The sequence below is a fragment of the Rutidosis leptorrhynchoides genome, chromosome 3 (assembly GCF_046630445.1).
Source record: "Rutidosis leptorrhynchoides isolate AG116_Rl617_1_P2 chromosome 3, CSIRO_AGI_Rlap_v1, whole genome shotgun sequence".
Lineage (NCBI taxonomy): Eukaryota > Viridiplantae > Streptophyta > Magnoliopsida > Asterales > Asteraceae > Rutidosis > Rutidosis leptorrhynchoides.
In genome coordinates, this window is record NC_092335.1 from 240,457,720 (window position 1) to 240,478,234 (window position 20,515).

Below are 20,515 nucleotides of genomic sequence, written 5' to 3' on the forward strand. Positions count from 1 at the left end.
AAGATATTGATACACTATGTTTAATGATGATAAATGATAAGTAAACATGTCATTAAGTGTATTAACAATGAACCACATATGTAAAAACAAGACTACTAACTTAATGATTTCGAAACGAGACATATATGTAACGATTATCGTTGTAACAACATTTAACTGTATATATATCATACTAAGATATATTAATATATCATAATATCATGATAATGTAATAATTTAACATCTCATTAGATATAATAAACAATGGGTTAACAACATTTAACAAGATTGTTAACCTAAAGGTTTCAAAACAACATTTACATGTAACGGCTAACGATGACTTAACGACTCAGTTAAAATGTATATACATGTAGTGTTTTAATATGTATTCATACACTTTTGAAAGACTTGAAGACACTTATCAAAATACTTCTACTTAACAAAAATGCTTACAATTACATTCTCATTCATTTTCATCAACAATTCTACTCGTATGCACCCGTATTCGTACTCGTACAATACACAGCTTTTAGATGTATGTACTATTAATATATACACTCTAATGATCAGCTCTTAGCAGTCCATGTGAGTCACCTAACACATGTGGGAACCATCATTTGGCAACTAGCATGAAATATCTCATAAAATTACAAAAATATTAGTAATCATTCATGACTTATTTACATGTAAACAAAATTACACATCCTTTATATCTAATCCATATACCAACGACCAAAAACACCTACAAATACTTTCATTCTTCAATTTTCTTCATCTAATTGATCTCTCTCAAGTTCTATCTTCAAGTTCTAATTGTTCTTCATAAATTCTATAAGTTCTAGTTTCATTTGCCTTTTTACCCTTTATATTTTTGGGCCGAGAATACATGCGCAATTTTTATAAATTTTTTTACGAAATAGACACAAGTAATTGAAACTACATTATTGGGCCTAACGAACTCCATCCAAAGTACCGGATGCTTTAGTACTTCGAATTCGTTTTTATCATGTCCGAAGGATTTCCCGGAATGATAGGGGATATTCTTATATGCATCTTATTAATGTCGGTTACCAGGTGTTCACCATATGAATAATTTTTATCTCTATGTATGGGATGTATATTGAAATATGAAATCTTGTGGTCTATTATTATGATTTGATAATATATAGGTTAAACCTATAACTCACCAACATTTTTGTTGACGTTTTAAGCATGTTTATTCTCAGGTGATTATTAAAAGCTTTCGCTGTTGCATACTAAAATAAGGACAAGATTTGGAGTCCATGCTTGTATGATATTATGTAAAAACTGCATTCAAGAAACTTATTTTTGATGTAATATATTCTTATTGTAAACCATTATGTAATGGTCGTGTGTAAACGGTATATTTTAGATTATCATTATTTGATAATCTACATAATGCTTTTTAAACCTTTATAGACAAAATAAAGGTTATGGTTGTTTTAAAAATGAATGCAGTCTTTGAAAAACGTCTCATATAGAGGTCAAAACCTCGCGACGAAATCAATTAATATGGAACGTTTATAATCAATATGAACGGGACATTTCATAAATCACACCGCCACTGCTTGCTATTTGTTTCTACTTTTTATCTGTTTCTGTTCGAACAACCAAGCGAGAAACAACCACAAAGATCAACCAACAAACCTACTGCACGTATTTTTTTCTTTTTCCTGCTCCTACTGACTGTTACCATATGAAAGATGTTAACAGCGATAAGATGATGTTATGTGCATATAAGTGATGAAGTAAAGTGAGGATGGTGATGTTTCTGTAAACAACCTAAACCTTTGATGCTAAACGGTTTATTATTTGTTTTTGGGGCAGCTACTCGATTTTTTTTTTTTAAAAAACACCAATGACAACCCAACTACCACTTGTCCACTTGTTAGGGTTACTACAAAATATGATGAGCTGTAAAGACGTTTTAGATAGCAACGGTTTCTATTCATGTTATATTTTCCAAATGCATTAAACTTGGGCTGTTTGATCTTATAATTGGGCTACGTATAAGTTAAGATGTTGGGCTTGTGAGGTTGTATTGATTTGGGCTTGTGATTTTTGATAAAATACCGAAGTATTCATTTTCTTTTAGTAATGGTGACATGGTGATGGATGAAACCAAGTAGTATGATGATGATGATGAGAATGTGCACAATGCTAATGACGAGAAGCATGATAATAATGTTAATTCGATGATAATATAGAGGAATGATGATTTGATTATTTTAATGATGATGAGTCCATGATGCTTGATGATGGTGATTTTATGTCACGGTAGGGATTATCAAATGATGATAATGAAATGATTAGGATTATGAATTTTATTATGATTAAGATGAAATGAGCATATGATAATAGACGTAGAAAGATGTGAATAAGATAAGAATGATTACAGTGACGATAATAATGATGTTTTCATGATAATGATGAGGGTTAACATGATGAATCGTGATTAGGTTAAGGAACGATGATGACGATTATGATCAAAGATATTTGATGATGATGATGGGTTTATGATGATATGATGATGGTAATGGTGATGTATCATGATGATGAGATGATTCCATAATGATGATGATGGCAACAATCGATGATGATGTTGGGTTAGCGGGATGTCGCGGGTTCAAACCCGGACTTGGGAATTTTTTTTTGGACTACTTTTTTGAGGTAGTTTACTTATTACTCATTTTTATTTTTATTATTATTATAATTATCATTTTTAATGTAAGTAGTATTATTATTGAAACTAATTTTTTTTTAAATTATCATTTTATTATTAGAACTCTCATTATTATTATTATTAAGAATTATCATTATTTTTATCATTATTATTTTTATTATCATTTTTATTATTTCTAACACTAATATGATTATTTTTATCATTATTATTATTAGTATTATTAATATATCAAATAAAGATTTTCAATATAAAAATATATTATTTATATAAAACATAACTATATTAATATGTTTGTATAAATATTAATTATCTATTTAATGTATATAAAAATAAATATAGTTAATTTAGTTATTAATAAAACGTACAAGTTACTAAAATAACAATTAATATTAATACCTAAATTTGTTCTATTACCATTATATGTGTTAATATACATATAAATGATATAGGTTCGTGAATCCGAGGCCAACCCTGCATTGTTCAGTTCAGTCGAATGAATATTTTTACTACAAAATATTGTATAGTGAGTTTCATTTGCTCCATTTTTAAATGCTTTTGCAATATATATTTTGGGACTGAGAATACATGCGCTGCTTTTATAACTGTTTTACGAAATAGACACAAGTACTTGAAACTACATTCTATGGTTGAATTATTATACCGTATATCACCCTTTTAGCTTGGTAGCCTAAGAATTAGGGAACAGACCCCCTAATTGACGCGAATCCTAAAGATAGATCTATTGGGCCTAACAAACCCCATCCAGGTTATGGATGCTTTAGTACTTCGATTTTATATACAGATGAGTGTACCTGTATATTTGGGGATATTCTAGATGCATTTGTTAATGTTGGTTACCAGGTGTTCACCATATGAATGAATTTTAATTCGCAGGTTAGCGTACTATTTTATTACACAGGTTATGTGTAACATAAAAATGAAATCTTGTGGTCTATTAAAATTATGGAAATGAATGATTATGATAAACCTATGAACTCACTAACCTTTTGGTTGACACTTTTAAGCATGTTTATTCTCAGGTACGAAAGAAATCTTCCGCTGTGCATTTGCTCAATTTAGCAATATTACTTGGAGTCATTCATGGCATTTTTCAAAAGACGTTACATTCAAGTCATTGAGTTTAAAAAGACTGTTATAAAATATTAGTCATTCATATTAGGAGAATCATATATCATTTGTATCGAAAGGTCATATTTTAAAATGAGTTGTCTTTCAACGAATGCAATGTTTGTAAAACGTATCATATAGAGGTCAATACCTCGCAATGAAATCAATTGAGATGAATCGTTTATAATCGATATGAACGGGTCATTAAAGTTGGTATCAGAGCGGTGGTCTTAGCGAACCAGGTCTTGCATTAGTATGTCTAACTGATAGCTGATAAGATGCATTAGTAAGTCTGGACTTCGACCTTAACTGAATGTCAAAAGTTTTACTTATCATTTCGTGTCAAAAATTACTTGCTTATCATCCTTAAAGTCTAGACACGTCTTACTGCCTCTATTGCATAGATAGTGTATAGATAAATTAGTATCTTAGCATATCTGTTACTGTAAACTTTGCCTGACAGCTTCTGAAGATTCCTCCGTAACTTATGGGATCTTGGTATTCTATTTACATATGAAAATTATGTGTTTCTAAGTCCTATAATCTATCTCATATCGAAAATAAATTCCCTGATCGTACGAAATGGATCCTTCAACTAGTTCCAGTTCCTCGAATTCTGACAGCTATTCCGATATGGATTTCCACACGAGCTCCGGCCACAGTATAACTGAAATGGATCAACTAATTAGTCATCTTCAGTTCTGGATGAATTAGAGATGAGTTCATAGTCGACTTAATCAACGAAAACGAGAAGAAGGCAATTCCTTTCCACCAACCAAATTTCCCTCTTGGCGATGAATCTGAAGCGCTTATCGGCGAACCAGTCCGAAACACCATTTTCACTCTCACTTCCAGGATATCTCTCAACGATTACGTAATATCTACAATTCTAAACCTTATTCATCCGCTTTTTCAAACCGCCAACCATCCCGAAATAATAAGAGAAGTCAACGAACTTTATGCACGAGTAGTAGTTTTGGAGAGTACGGTGCAAAACTTACAAGCACCACCAGCATCAGCACCAGTACCATCAACAACCACATCCACACCACAAACCTCAACTTCACAATCCATCCCACGAACATCAACATCGTACGCACCATAGATACCAAGGAGTACTAATAAAAATCAACGATGAAAGTATTGATTTATAACTTCATTGAAGAAATATTAGGCGGCGATTATGTAATCTCTAAAGTTTTAGAGATTATTCATTCTAGTTCTAATCGAAAACCAAATGAGATTAATATCATATTAACTCATTAAATCCATGATTACATCTGAAGAAAATATATATGTATATATATGTTTTCATAAAGATTGTAATTAAAAATTCTTTTGTACAAACTGTTAATGGTGAAAATATTTTAACGGGTAGGTAATACCCGAGGAATATTTAGATTTCACATTAATAAGTTACACTGTACATTCTTCGAATCTGATTCAACAATCATTTGCTATTCTACTTACATCCACAGATATACGAATCCGTTCACCACAAAATGACCATTTTCATTCAATTTCTTATTTGGATTTTGACTTATCAGAATTCAACAAGTGGCATAATGAAGAAAACATTGGACAAAAATAAAATTTGTTAGAAACAAACAAATTAACTATGAGAAATTTTGTTAAGAATCCACGCTAACAAAATCATAGCTAGCTGTTCCTAGCTAACTGTTAATTCTTTATTACATTTACTTATCGCAATTTATTTATCGCAATTTTAATTCTGGCAATTTTAATTATCATCATTTAATTCCTGTTATTTATTTTACGCACTTTAAATATCGTCGAATAAATCGGGACACATATACAATGTTTTGACATATCATATTGACATCATCTATATATATTATTTGGAATAACCGTAAGTCACTCTATATAGCGGTAATGCTCGAGTTAGCATATAAAGGCTCGAGGTTGATTCGAAAATAATATATATACTTTGAGTTGTGATCGAGTCTGAGACATGTATACAATGGGTCACGATACGTATTAATTAATTCGATTATTATATATTAAACTATATATGAATTATTGAACTACTAATTGTGGACTACTAACATTGGACAATTAAAATGAATTAAAATATTGATTATAACATATGAAACTAAACAATTCTTCAAGTTTGCCACTTGATTTAATCTTAAACCTCATTTGTATCTTGACGATTACAATCTGCGTTCAAACCTTTCATGATTCTTGAAAACACCTCAATCGAGAGGATGAACCAACCGCACTTCATCTACGGAAGAAAAGATTAATGCATATAGTTATGCACCTGAAAACACTCGGAACCTGAGTAAACGTTTAACACGTATCTGTGCTAGCTCCTTTGGAATTGCTATTACCGAAAATAACATTGCAATTCTTTTTCAAATTAGCCAATTTTATCACAGCTCCAGCAAATCAACTTCAATTTTTCATTCGAATAAACCTTATTATAACGATTACCCCTTCATCATTGTTACCGGGGAACCTTTTATATCTCTCCATATTAGCAATAAACTTACCAACAACCTCATTGATCTTTGACTTTCCGAAAAATCAATACATTCATTGAAACTCTATCAAGTACTCATCTACATCTTATAACAATAATTGCCTTACTAACCACCGGGAATTAGCAATTAGTATTTTAAATCTCGCAGCATTTCTACGCCAACAGTTATATATATATACATATAACGTCTATCTTCTAGACTTACATACTTCAAATGTGAAGTTTCTGAAAACACCCCAAACTGCGAACTAGTTCTCCGAAATTGGAAAAAATGCTGATGAAGCAGCAAAAACTGTAAACGACCTTAACAGTCAAAAGTTTGATGATAAAAAAATAGTATGTTGGCAAAGCTCAGAAATGTTGGAACTGGAAAACGGATTGAGCAAATCATGAAGGAGGCTGTAGACAAATCACAAGGACTAAACCTTCCTTCAAAGAACCCAAATGATTCAGTGTCTGCTGAAGTCATTAACGAATACCTTGCTCCTGACTCTAAACTCTTGCGGACAAATCTTCTTCATCATCCTGGATATTGGAAATTCTAAGATATCATTGTATCTTTCATTATAAATATCCTCGATAGTTCTGAAGATAATTTTAATAACTATTCTTATCCGAAATCATTTATCTCTTCGCGATATCAGTGTTACATCAGAAAGGAAACTGTTTTAGTTTCTAAAATTCTGAAAAATTTGAATTCAAAATTGAATGTTATTGAAGTAGTGTTGGGAACTGAAGAATTAGTTAGTATAATATAATGACACTTGATTAACGTGATTATATTACAGTAAGTCATGCTGAGTTTCTAATGGAACGTGATAATTCACAGACTATAACATCATCATGTGCCATGTTACAAGACTCTTACATTTTACTTAATCTCCAAACATATCAAGAACATATTTTCCTGATAGTTCTATCTTTTCTCTTGAATTCTGGTAATTTAAACAATCAAGATCGTGCTATTACAATTTCTCTCTTAGAACATTGGCTATGTTTATTCGAAACTCCATACCTACGAATTCTGGACCATTATTCGCTTGACTTAAAGTCAGGAAGAGAAAACAAAAGTATGGAACTCTAAAATATAAAGGAAACAAAGAGGGTGGATTTATAGTGAATATCCGACAGAGCAATCAAAACAGATTATCGCATTTAACCAAAGAGGATCCTAATTTCCTTAAATTCTAAAGAATCAAATCTTATTACGAAGATTTTCTCTAAATCCCTTGAATTTCGAAAATCAACCGTGACTACGTCACCGGTTAAGACGAACTTGCATTTACTCATTTCATTCTTTTGTGATAGATTCACTCGTACTCTTCGAGTAGTCGAATTATCTTATCCATATTACTCAACAGTAATAAAACTCTATTTATCAGCTCATATTCGTCAGGAAAACATTCTTATTGTTAGCCATGATGATCCCACTCAAATTTCGGGACGAAATTTCTTTAACGGGTAGGTACTGTGACGACCCGGAAATTTTCGACCAAATTTAAACTTAATCTTTATATGGTTTCGACATGATAAACAAAGTCTATTAAATTGAATTTCAAAATTTTTGAACTATTTTATGAAATCATTTGACCTTCGACCAGTTCCGACGATTCACGAACAATTAATTGTAACTTAATAGGTGTATATATATATATATATATACATATATATCTATATATATATGTATATATATATATATATATATATATATATATAAATAATAATTGGAAACATAATCTTAAATATTGTATGTTGTTGTTACTAAAATTTATTTATGTAAAGTAAAATAAAAATAGAATATTATAATGATTATCATTTAAAAAGTATCTATATATATATATATAAATATAAATAAAGTGTATTGAATATATATATATATATAGTTTTGAATTTATTTGGAAAATGATAGTAACACTCAATTATCATTCGATTGATAATAAACAAGTTATAAATGAACTTATGTGATTTTAAAATAAACGGTGATCCGAAAATGAGCTATATAAATTTTAGGCTTATTAAAAATATATTTAGAAGTTAATTAATAAATTTCAACATTTTTCATATTTTACCCAGAATCGAGAGGGACAGTTGATGTAATTTTTATTTATTAAATTAATGATTGAATTTTATACCATAATGACCAAAATAAATAAATATAGTTAATTTAAAAAAATTTGGGATTTTTAGGAACACTTTTATATACTAACTGTTTAGCAATGGATACGATATACCACTCGGTGTTAAAAGTGTCGGTAGAAACAACCAAATTATATGGCTACTAACTATTCTTAATTGATTCTTGATTATTACTGTGTTTGTTTGGTGATTATTCTCCACCGAATCAATTATATATTGTATATTAATTACACACATGCTCTTAAACTATCTCCTTATCTTTACGTATATATATGCAACATACAGATAGATAGAAAACAACCAACACCATCCCACCATCTTTGTTATTATTATTTTTCTTACTACTATCGAAATGCTTAGATCATTCTTTTTTCGATCACAAGACCGAACCACAACCCATTATAAAACAACACCCAAAACCGCCAACCTTCACTTCCGCCATCAAAGACCACAACCTCATCCTTCTTGCTTCTCTCTTCGTAAACCAAAAATCAAAAACCATCGTGAGCTTCCATCACCACTAAACCACCGGTTACTACCTCAACCATCAAACACAAGACCACCCTTGAACAACATCATTCGTCATCATCAAAACAACACAACCATCAAATGGTTGGTTGCTATTCGATTGAAACCCATCTTCTAAATTATATTATATTCACTATTATTAACTTTACAATTTGCTATATATCCATTGTTTCTTTCTTGAATATCAACCTACAAATTACCACCCATGAACCGAATCACACACACACACCCTTCTTGTTTGGCTGTTTGGTTCCTTCTTCAACAAACCCACTTATAATTACAAATGAACTTCGACTGCCACTTCTGTTATCCTTTTCTCTTCGGCACCACTCTCAAACTAAACAACCCATGAGACTGTTACAATGATGTTTGCTCTCTAACAAACCCAAACCCACCAACTTCGTGACCCATATTGTTACTGTTACGGGACTGAAACTATTTTTTTTTTCTTTCTTCTTGTTAACTGATCAAACCCACAAAACTAAATCACACTGCCACTGCTTGCTATATGTTTCTACTTTTTATCTGTTTCTGTTCGAACAACCAAGCGAAAAACAACCACAAAGATCAACCAACAAACCTGCTGCACGTATTTTTTTCTTTTTCCTGCTCCTACTGACTGTTACCATATGAAAGATGTTAACAACGATAAGATGATGTTATGTGCATATAAGTGATGAAGTAAAGTGAGGATGGTGATGTTTCTGTAAACAACCTAAACCTTTGATGCTAAATGGTTTATTATTTTTTTTGAGGCTGTTACTCGATTTTTTTTTAAACACCAACGACAACCCAACTACCACTTGTCCACTTGTTAGGGTTACTACAAAATATGATGAGCTTTAAAGACGTTTTAGATAGCAACAACTTCTATTCATGTTATATTTTCCAAATGCATTAAACTTGGGCCGTTTGATCTTATAATTGGGCTACATATAAGTTAAGTTGTTGGGCTTGTTAGGTTGTATTGATTTGGGCTTGTGATTTTTGATAAAATACCGAAGTATTCATTTTCTTTTAGTAATGGTGACATGGTGATGAATGAAACCGAGTAGTATGATGATGATGAGAATGTGCACAATACTAATGACGAGAAGCATGATAATAATGTTAATTCGATGATAATATAGAGGAATGATGATTTGATTATTTTAATGATGATGAGTCCATGATGCTTGATGATGGTGATTTTATGTCACGGTAGGGATTATCAAATGATGATAATGAAATGATTAGGATTATGAATTTTATTATGATCAAGATGAAATGAGCATATGATAATAGACGTAGAAAGATGTGAATAAGATTAGGATGATTACAGTGACGATAATAATGATGTTTTCATGATAATGATGAGGGTTAACATGATGAATCGTGATTAGGTTAAGGAACGATGATGATGATTATGATCAAAGATATTTGATGATGATGATGGGTTTATAATGATAAGATGATGGTAATGGTGATGTATCATGATGACGAGATGATTACATAATGATGATGATGGCAATAATTGATGATGATGTTGGGTTAGCGGGATGTCGCGGGTTCAAACCCGGACTTGGGAATTTTTTTTTTTAGGACTACTTCTTTGAGGTAGTTTACTTATTACTGATTTTTATTTTTATTATTATTATAATTATCATTTTTAATGTAAGTAGTATTCTTATTGAAACTAATTTTTTTTTTAAATTATCATTTTATTATTAGAACTATCATTATTATTATTATTATTATTAAGAATTATCATTATTTTTATCATTATTATTTTTATTATCATTTTTATTATTTCTAACACTAATATGATTATTTTTATCATTATTATTATTAATATTATTAATATATCAAATAAATATTTTCTATATAAAAATATATTATTTACATAAAACATAACTATATTAATATGTTTGTAATAAATATTAATTATTTATTTAATGTATATAAAAATAAATATAGTTAATTTAGTTATTAATGAAACGTACAAGTTACTAAAATAACAATTAATAATAATACCTAAATTTGTTCGATTACCATTATATGTGTTAATATACATATAAATGATATAGGTTCGTGAATCCGAGGCCAGCCCTGCATTGTTCAGTTCAGTCGAATGAATATTTTTACTACAAAATATTGTATAGTGAGTTTCATTTGCTCCATTTTTAAATGCTTTTGCAATATATATTTTGGGACTGAGAATACATGCGCTGCTTTTATAACTGTTTTACGAAATAGACAAAAGTTCTTGAAACTACATTCTATGGTTGAATTATTATATCGGATATCACCCTTTTAGCTTGGTAGCCTAAGAATTAGGGAACAGACCCCCTAATTGACGTGAATCCTAAAGATAGATCTATTGGGCCTAACAAACCCCATCCAGGTTATGGATGCTTTAGTACTTCGATTTTATATACAGATGAGTATACCTGTATATTTGGGGATATTCTAGATGCATTTGTTAATGTCGGTTACCAGGTGTTCACCATATGAATGAATTTTAATTCGCAGGTTATGCGTACTATTTTATTACACAGGTTATGTGTAATATAAAAATGAAATCTTGTGGTCTATTAAAATTATGGAAATGAATGATTATGATAAACCTATGAACTCACTAACCTTTTGGTTGACACTTTTAAGCATGTTTATTCTCAGGTACGAAAGAAATCTTTCGCTGTGCATTTGCTCAATTTAGCAATATTACTTGGAGTCATTCATGGCATATTTCAAAAGACGTTGCATTCATGTCATTGAGTTCAAAAAGACTGTTACAAAAGATTAGTCATTCATATTAGGAGAATCATATATCATTTGTATCGAAAGGTCATATTTTGAAATGAGTTGTCTTTCAACGAATGCAATGTTTGTAAAACGTATCATATATAGGTCAATACCTCGCAATGAAATCAATTGAGATGAATCGTTTATAATCGATATGAACGGGTCGTTAAAAAAACCAAAATTTTAAAACAAAAACTTACTTCACCCACTTCCCCCCAATTGGTTACTTCCCCATTGGTCCTACCCATATATATATATATATATATATATATATATATATATATATATATATATATATATATATATATATATATATATATATATATATGTGTGTGTGTGTGTGTGTGTTTGTATTTCTGGGTGTTATTGTCCATGGATGCAAATTTTCATCCATATCCATATAAGTTCATCAATATCCATATTCATTTCCATTTCGATCATCGATATTCATTATTAATTAGATGGATCGAGTGGATATCCGGTGGATCGAGTGATAATTGCCAAACCCTAATCTCAGCTGGCAGCCGACAATGCCCCCACATGCAGGTCGCAACTTAATTAAAGGCTTTGATCTCGGTTTAATCGTCTGCTCCAGCTAATGGGAAGTGTCTCTATCGCGCTATTCTAGACATAGGTAGGCGATAAAGACAAGGGATCTCTCTCGCTAGAGTGCCTTTACATCCTACAGGGTGTTTCCTCTATGGGGCTTATCAGGCAATTTCTTGCGGGGCGTAGGAGTAATATCAACAGTAATTGAAAGTTTTGTGATTGGTTGAATTATACACTAACATTTTAAATTATATCAAAACATCTATTAAACAACTATATTGTAGATCTTCAAGTAATGATAAGAAGTCAATTTTTAGAATAGGTAATGAACATATCCAAAAGGTTTATAATGCACCTATGAGGATATGACGGGCGCCCGTGCTTATAATTTAGATTCACATTTGCCCAGTGAACTGTGCGCACAACAATGAGCTGAAATTAAAATAAAATCAAATATTTCAATGGCAATAGGATGACATGATTTTAAATCAACCGTTCATAAATTACCAAGACTTATCCAGAAACAAAATATTATCACACAATCATGTAAGGATTATAGGACCCAAACAATAGAGTAATTCCAGAGAATTACCCTTCCACAATCGACAAACGAAAGAACAATAATAAAAGAATGAAAAAAACACGAGATTTAACATGGTTATATGTAATCGAATGAAGATTACTTTAATCCACGGACCAACTAAGGAGATTTTATTGATATAATTCGTAGATACGGATGAGGGTTACAATAGGATGCTTATATAGGCCAAAAACAACAAAGAAACACCTTGGAGAACAAGAAAAACGTCAATATAGAAACTCCCTGTCAGACGAGCCGCGCCGCGCCCATATGGGGCCGTGCCGCGCCTCAAAGGCAAAACTCCGGATAGTAGGTTTCCTAATTTGATGCTCTGTTCACGTGTTTAAGCCGCGTCGCGCCTTCCAAGGCCGCGGTGCACCTCCCTGTTCGTCCGAATCCTTTTGTTTTGATATTCTTCACATCCAACAATCTCCCACTTGAAGATAGTCAAAAACCATGACTCACATTGTCAACCCATCATAAAAACGAACCAAGATCGCCAAAGCACCCTTTACCGCCAAACTCCATTTGGGACACGCACACTCCTATCACATACCCCGGATACAAGGTCTTCAACACTTCTTGTTAGAATCGAATCATCATCTCTCTATCTCCCTAGTCGGTCACCACCTTCTCATTAATTCATGAGAAGACCCGTTGAGGTTATGCAAAACCTCAACTTGTCCATTGATACCACCTTCGTAAACATATCCGCGGGATTTTTCATACCAAGTATTTTCTCCAATATCAAAGTACCATTCTCAATACGTTCTCGAATAAAATGATACATCAAATCAATGTGTTTCGCACGATTATGAAACACCAGATTCTTTGCGAGATTGATTGCACTTTGGTTGTCACAATATAAGACGCAATTGTCTTGTCATTTACCCAACTCACACAAGAAGTTCTTTAACCAAACAAGCTCCTTAGAAGCTTCCGCAATAGCCATATACTCGGCCTCGGTGGTCAACAAAGCAACAGTCCTTTGTAGTCTAGACATTCAACTAACCGTCGTCTTACCAACCATGAACACATATCCCGTAGTACTCTTACCCGAATCACCAAATTCATCCAAATTTGCATCCGCATAACCTCTAAGTATAACATTGCCCTTAGTGAAACACAATCTCATACTAGAAGTACCTTTCAAATAACGAAGCAACTATTTGACCGCTTCCCAATGCTCCTTCCCCGGATTAGACATATAACGGCATATAACTCCCAATGCATGAGCTATATCCAGTCTCGTACAAACCATGGCATACATAATACTTCCCACGGACGATCTATACAGAACCTTTTCCATCTCTGCTTTGTCTTCTTCTATTTTAGGTGATTGATTCTTCAATAACTTTATCGCGCTACCCAAAGGCATAGTACGAGTCTTTGCTTTATCAACATTAAACTTTTCTACTACTTTCTCAATATATTTGGATTGAGACAAGTATAGAACACCTTTAGCACGATCACACACAATAATCATTCCAAGTATTTGCTTAGCACTACCAAGATCCTTCATCTCGAACTCTTTTGAAAGCATATCTTTCAATTTATTAATCTCGGACATGTCCGAACCCGCAAGCAACATGTGATCAACTTATAACAATAAGATTATGTAAGAAGACTTGAATTTCTTCAAGTAACAACAATGGTCCGCTTCACATTTTACAAAACCAACCTTCTTCATAAACTCATCAAATCTCAAGTACCATTGTCGAGGTGCTTGTTTCAATTCATACAAACTTTTCTTTAACATACAAACCACTTCTCTTTACCATGTACCTCAAAGCCCCCGGGTTACCTCATGTAGATCTCTTCATCAAGATCCCCGTGTAAGAATGCGGTCTTCACATCTAGTTGTTGTAGATGTAAGTCCTCGGATGCGACCAACGAAAGCACCAAACGAATAGTAGTCATCTTCACCACCGGTGAAAATATCTCTTGGTAATCAACCCCTTTCCTTTGTTGAAACCCCTTAACTACTAACCGCGCTTTGTACCTCTTCTTGCCATCCATCTCATTCTTTATTCCATACACTCATTTGTTTTGCAACACCTTTTTATCATGAGGTAATTTCACTAGTGACCAACTCCTGTTCTTCTCAAGTGACCCCATCTCTTCTTTTAAAGCAAGCTCCCATTGTATGGATTCTTTGGACTTCCTTGCTTCAAAGTAACTTTCAGGTTCACCATTCTCGGTATAGAGCAAGTAGTTTGTTGATGGAGAATACCTAGGATTGGGTTTGGGCACTCTAGTCGAGCATCTAAGTATAGGAGCAACCGGTATGGTTGGACCGGTTTCATTAGTAGTCTCCTCATCACTAGAACTCACACTATGTTTAAAATTAACACCGCTATCCTAACCATCCCCATCATTGTCAAGATCCGACCCATCACCATTAAACGGCAATTCATTATTCCCCGAACTCTCACTAGAACCCGCAAGATCATCAAGAGAAACATCATCAAGAATAACATGATCCGGTTTTTGACTCCCCATTTTCGGTTTGCCATAGACCGAATCTTCGTCAAAGGTAACATAACGCGATCGAATAACCTTTCTAGCTTCATTATCTCAACAACGATAGCCCATCTCATCCGAACCATAACCAATGAACGTACACTTCTTTGACTTAGCTTCAAGTTTATTTTTATCAGTATCTTTGGTTTTTACATAAACATTACACCCAAAGATTCTAAGATGATCATAACTAACTCTTTTACCTAGCCATTCTTCCTCGAGAATTCAGAAACCCAATGGTGTTGAGGGTCTCCTATTAATCAAATAAGCAACCGTATTAACCGCATCCACCCAAAACATCTTAGGTAAACCGGAATGTAGTCTCATACTCCTAGCCCCCTCATTCAACGTACGATCATACGTTCGGCGACCCCATTGTGTTGCGGTGTCTCCGGTACCGTTTTCAACATTCTAATACCGAGCTTTATACAATGGTCTTTAAACTCAAGACTACCATATTCTCCTCCATTGTCCGACCTTAAGCACTTGACCTTTAAATTTGTCTCATTCTCAACCATAGCTTTACACTTCACAAAAGTACCAAAAACTTTGGATTTAGCTTTGAGAAAGTAAACCCATACCTTTCGAGTGGAGTCGTCAATGAAGGTGACATAATAACGAGAACCTCAGTGTGATTCTACATTCGTTGGCCCAAAAATATCCATATGAACTAGCTCCAATTTCTTCAACTTTGGTGAATTCCCCGATTTAACAAAAGTTACATTCTTTTGCTTCCCATAAGAACATGGTTCGCAAAACCCAAGATCTATCTTTTTCAAATCCGGAATCCTCCCACTCGAACTAAGAACCTTCATACCCTTCTCACCTATATGCCCGAGTCTTCGTTGCCATAGAGTAGAACTAGCCCCAACGTCAACCGTAGCAATCACCGTGTCTTCTTCAAACACCTCAACCATATAAAGAGTTCCCCTTTTATGTCTACGTGCTACGACACTACTACCCTTAATCACCTCCCATTGGCGATTCTTGAAAGTAACCTCATTACCTTCTTCATCTAATTGACCAACCGAGATTAACTTCCTCTTTAACTTAGGAATAAACCTCACGTTCTTCAAAGTCCAATTAGAACCAAGAGTTGTCTTCAATACAACATCTCCTATACCTTTAATCTCGAGACTTTTGTTGTTTGCCAATCTAACTTTACCTTGATACGTCCGAAAATTCGTCATCACGCTCTCAATGGGTGTAGCGTGAAATGTAGCTCCCGAATCCAAGACCCAAGACTCCACCGAACTTTCAATACTACATAATAATGCATCCTCCATATCTTCCATGGTCAAGTTAACATCTTTAACCGGAGCATTCTTACAATATCTTTGATAATGCCTCTTTTGATTGCAACCCCAACAAATAACATCACTTCGGTCTTTCGATGGATACCTCTTCTTGAACTTCCCTTTACTCTTCTTCACACTACGATTAACTTTCCTACCACGGTTGTCGGTACTTAACAAAGAACCGAATAACAATTCCCCCGAACTTCTTCTACGAGTGTCTTTTCCGAGAATTAAATCCCTAATTCCTTCATACGCAAGCTTAGTAGTACCGGTAGAGCTACTAACCGCGGTAACCGATCCAAACCAACTTTTCGGTAATGATGAAAGCAAGATTAGTGCTTTTAGTTCATCATCAAATTTGATTTCAACCGACTCTAATCTTGAAACAAGATTGTTGAATTCATTGATATGATCCGTTGCACTCATACTTTCCTTCATCTTCGTGCTGAACAATTGTCGCATGAGAAAAACCTTATTCACCGCCGTAGGTTTCTCATACATGTTGGAGAGCACCTTCAAACAATTAAACGTTGTCTTTTCGTTCATAGTATTACCAACAACGTTTTTGGCGAGTGCAAGACGAACCACACCCAAAGCTTGACGATCCAAGAGCATCCAATCGGCTTCATTCATGACTTCAGGTTTGGTCTTCAACAAAGGTTGGTGAAGTTTCTTTTGATACAGGTAGTCTTCTATTTGCATCTTCCAAAAGGTGAAGTCTTTACCATCAAACCGCTCAATCTTTAATTTACCATCTTCCGCCATCGATCCCAACACGAACCTTGAGCTCTGATACTAATTGTAAGGATTATAGGACCCAAACAATAGAGTAATTCTAGAGAATTACCCTTCCACAATGGACAAACGAAAGAACAATAATAAAAGAATGAAAAAAAACACGAGATTTAACGTGGTTATATGTAATCGAATGTCGATTACTTTAATCCATAGACCAACTAAGGAGATTTTATTGATATAATTCGTAGATACAGATGAGGGTTACAATAGGATGTTTATATAGGTCAAAAACAACAAAGAAACACCTTGGAGAACAAGAAAAATGTCAATATGGAAACTCCCCATCAGACGAGCCGTGCCGCGCCTCAAAGGCAAAACTCTGGATAGTAGGTTTCCCAATTTGATGCTCTGTTCACGTGTTTAGGCTGCGTCGCACCTTCCAAGGCCGCGTCGCGCCTCCCTGTTTGTCCGAATCCTTTTGTTTTGATATTCTTCACATCCAAAAAGTCATACTATATATTAGTATAGCATTGTAGTTTACATGAACATAATTAAAAGATGTAAGCATTAGGAATTAAGCTACTAACCATACTTGTTAATTTAATTAGGAATGTTTTCTTCGTGATGATGCACGCATATAGTGGTCGGTTCAAGTAAAACAAACCTAATAATAATGCCTAGTTTCATTTCGAGTAGCATAGTTCTCGCCATGATCTCTAATTATAGTCTCGAAACTTGCTAGTATAAAAAAAAGCAATGAAATACATTACTCTCATGTCATTTTTGTGTGTAGCCATCTACATAAGGATGTAAATACATTGTGTAGTAAAAAGTACATAACTGCCATATGAACAATATAGCCATCATTTTAATCCACTAAGAGACGCGAGTTACTGGGCACCTTTTGATTGGGACATTATGGCAGATCCAACAAGATTGATTAAGCACATAGGGAGGAAGAAATCAAAACGTTTTAAGAACCAGATGGATGAATGTGAAAAACAAAAACCAAAGTGTGGTGTATGCAGGGCTGATGGTCACAATAGGAATACCTATCCAACTACTAGATTGTCATAGGTTTTTAGTAGTAATTTATTGTACTATGTTTGTTATGTTATTGAATAAAAGTGTTGTTGAAATATTGTAATCATTTGTAGTAGTAATTTGTTGTACTATGTAATCGTTTTTATGTTATTGAATAAAAGTGTTGTTGAAATATTGAAATTACACGTTACTATTCTATTACAAGTAACTTTAATTTATAAAAGGTCTAGGTGCATAATAGTATTCACCATGACTATCATACATCGTATCGAACTCAAGTGCGTCTTCAAAAACTCCAAATAAAAAGACAACTCAATTTTTCTGAAAGTATACACGCTTTCCTAACTGATGTATACCATTCTTCATCATAGTACAATACTTCGGGTTCAACAACTCCTTGTTTGTAATAGTATATGTCCATTGAAGTTGAATTCTCTGGTAACTTTTCTTGAAGGAACTCTAACAACTTCTCCATATTAAAGCCACGAACATCTACGTTATCAAACGTCATTTTATGCCCTTCAGAGAGTTCCATTTTCTCATCATTCCATACAAAATCACAACCATGATGCACGTCAATTGAAACGTATTTCGGATCCATTTTTGTTATGTGTTTATGCAACAATCAAAATTCACTTTTATAAGCATACATCTACAATAATCCGTCATTTTAAAGTCCAGTTTCAGACCTTTCAGAAAAAGTAATAAAAACTGGTGTTACAAAATCTGGTTTGTCAGGTACCAGACATGTCATAAAAAGCAATTAAAGATATGTTAATGTTACCTTTTACTGTTACCTTTTACTGTTACCTTTTACTATTCGTCAGCTTTTACTGACATCGGTTTTTAAAATGGTGGTTTTTTAAAATTACACTAGTCTATATAAACCGACCTCTATTAGAAGAAACGGGTGTATCACTCTCCTCTCCAAACAAAAATTAAAGTTGAAAACATGTCACCAAATCTTGTTTAGATTAATGTTTATTGGAATGGTAAGTTTTCACCATGATTCACGCGTTACTCTGCGTACACTATAAAGCAGTTCCTAAATGTTGATGTTAGTCAGATGACAATTTCAAAGGAGTTTGAGTGGGTCAAAGAAAACAGTTGTTGAGTCCCCAAAATAATTAAGGATTTAATTATGACAAAACTGCTAATATGTACACTAAAATGTTATGTGCAGCCAGCATAGGTTTATTTATGTACAGACAGCAAATGTTGCTGTGTCGATGTTTTAGTATGCTGCCTAGTCTACCAGCATAAGGTAGACAGTATTCTTCAATTAGCACAGGATGAGTGCCCAGAAAAATCATGAAGATCAATTGACTCAGTATAGAAGAACCGACATAGTTGGTAAGCAGCATACTACACAAAGACAGCTATGCTCCATTACAAGCATAGTGGTTTCCTGAGTGGTCTACACCAGTTGTATTATTCAACAGAATTCGAAGACAATGTTGAACAGAAAAGGATATGTGTCAGCGGCTGACAAGTGACCTTCCAAGACCACGTGAGAATGCAGAAGTTTAACGCATGTACAGACATGTGTTATACTTTGTCAACACCTAGGAAACCTAACATTCTATTTGTTTATTCAAATAGTGGTGCCAAACTGAATTGGGGTGTTCCTGCAAATAGCTACCAAAGAGGAAAGAAGAGAGCACGCTCTCTGATGCAGTTGTCTCACAAGTACAGACATCCTATGTACCAATGGACAATAGATCAATTACATGGATATTAGGAATACTATAAATAGAAGTATCCACTATTGTAATATTTAGTGATGTGGGTTTATTTATTTAGAGTCCAAACTTGTAATAGCTTAAGATATCCTCGATAGCTATAACTTAGGTATAATCTGTATCAACCAACTGTCATTCCGCCAAGGACAGTTGTAATTCTTTGTGATTCAAATCAATAAAGAATAAACCATGAAAAATACCTTTGACTCCTATTTAAATTACTTGCTTGAATACTAAACTGCAATAACTGTTAAGTTAATTAAAAGAATTGTATTC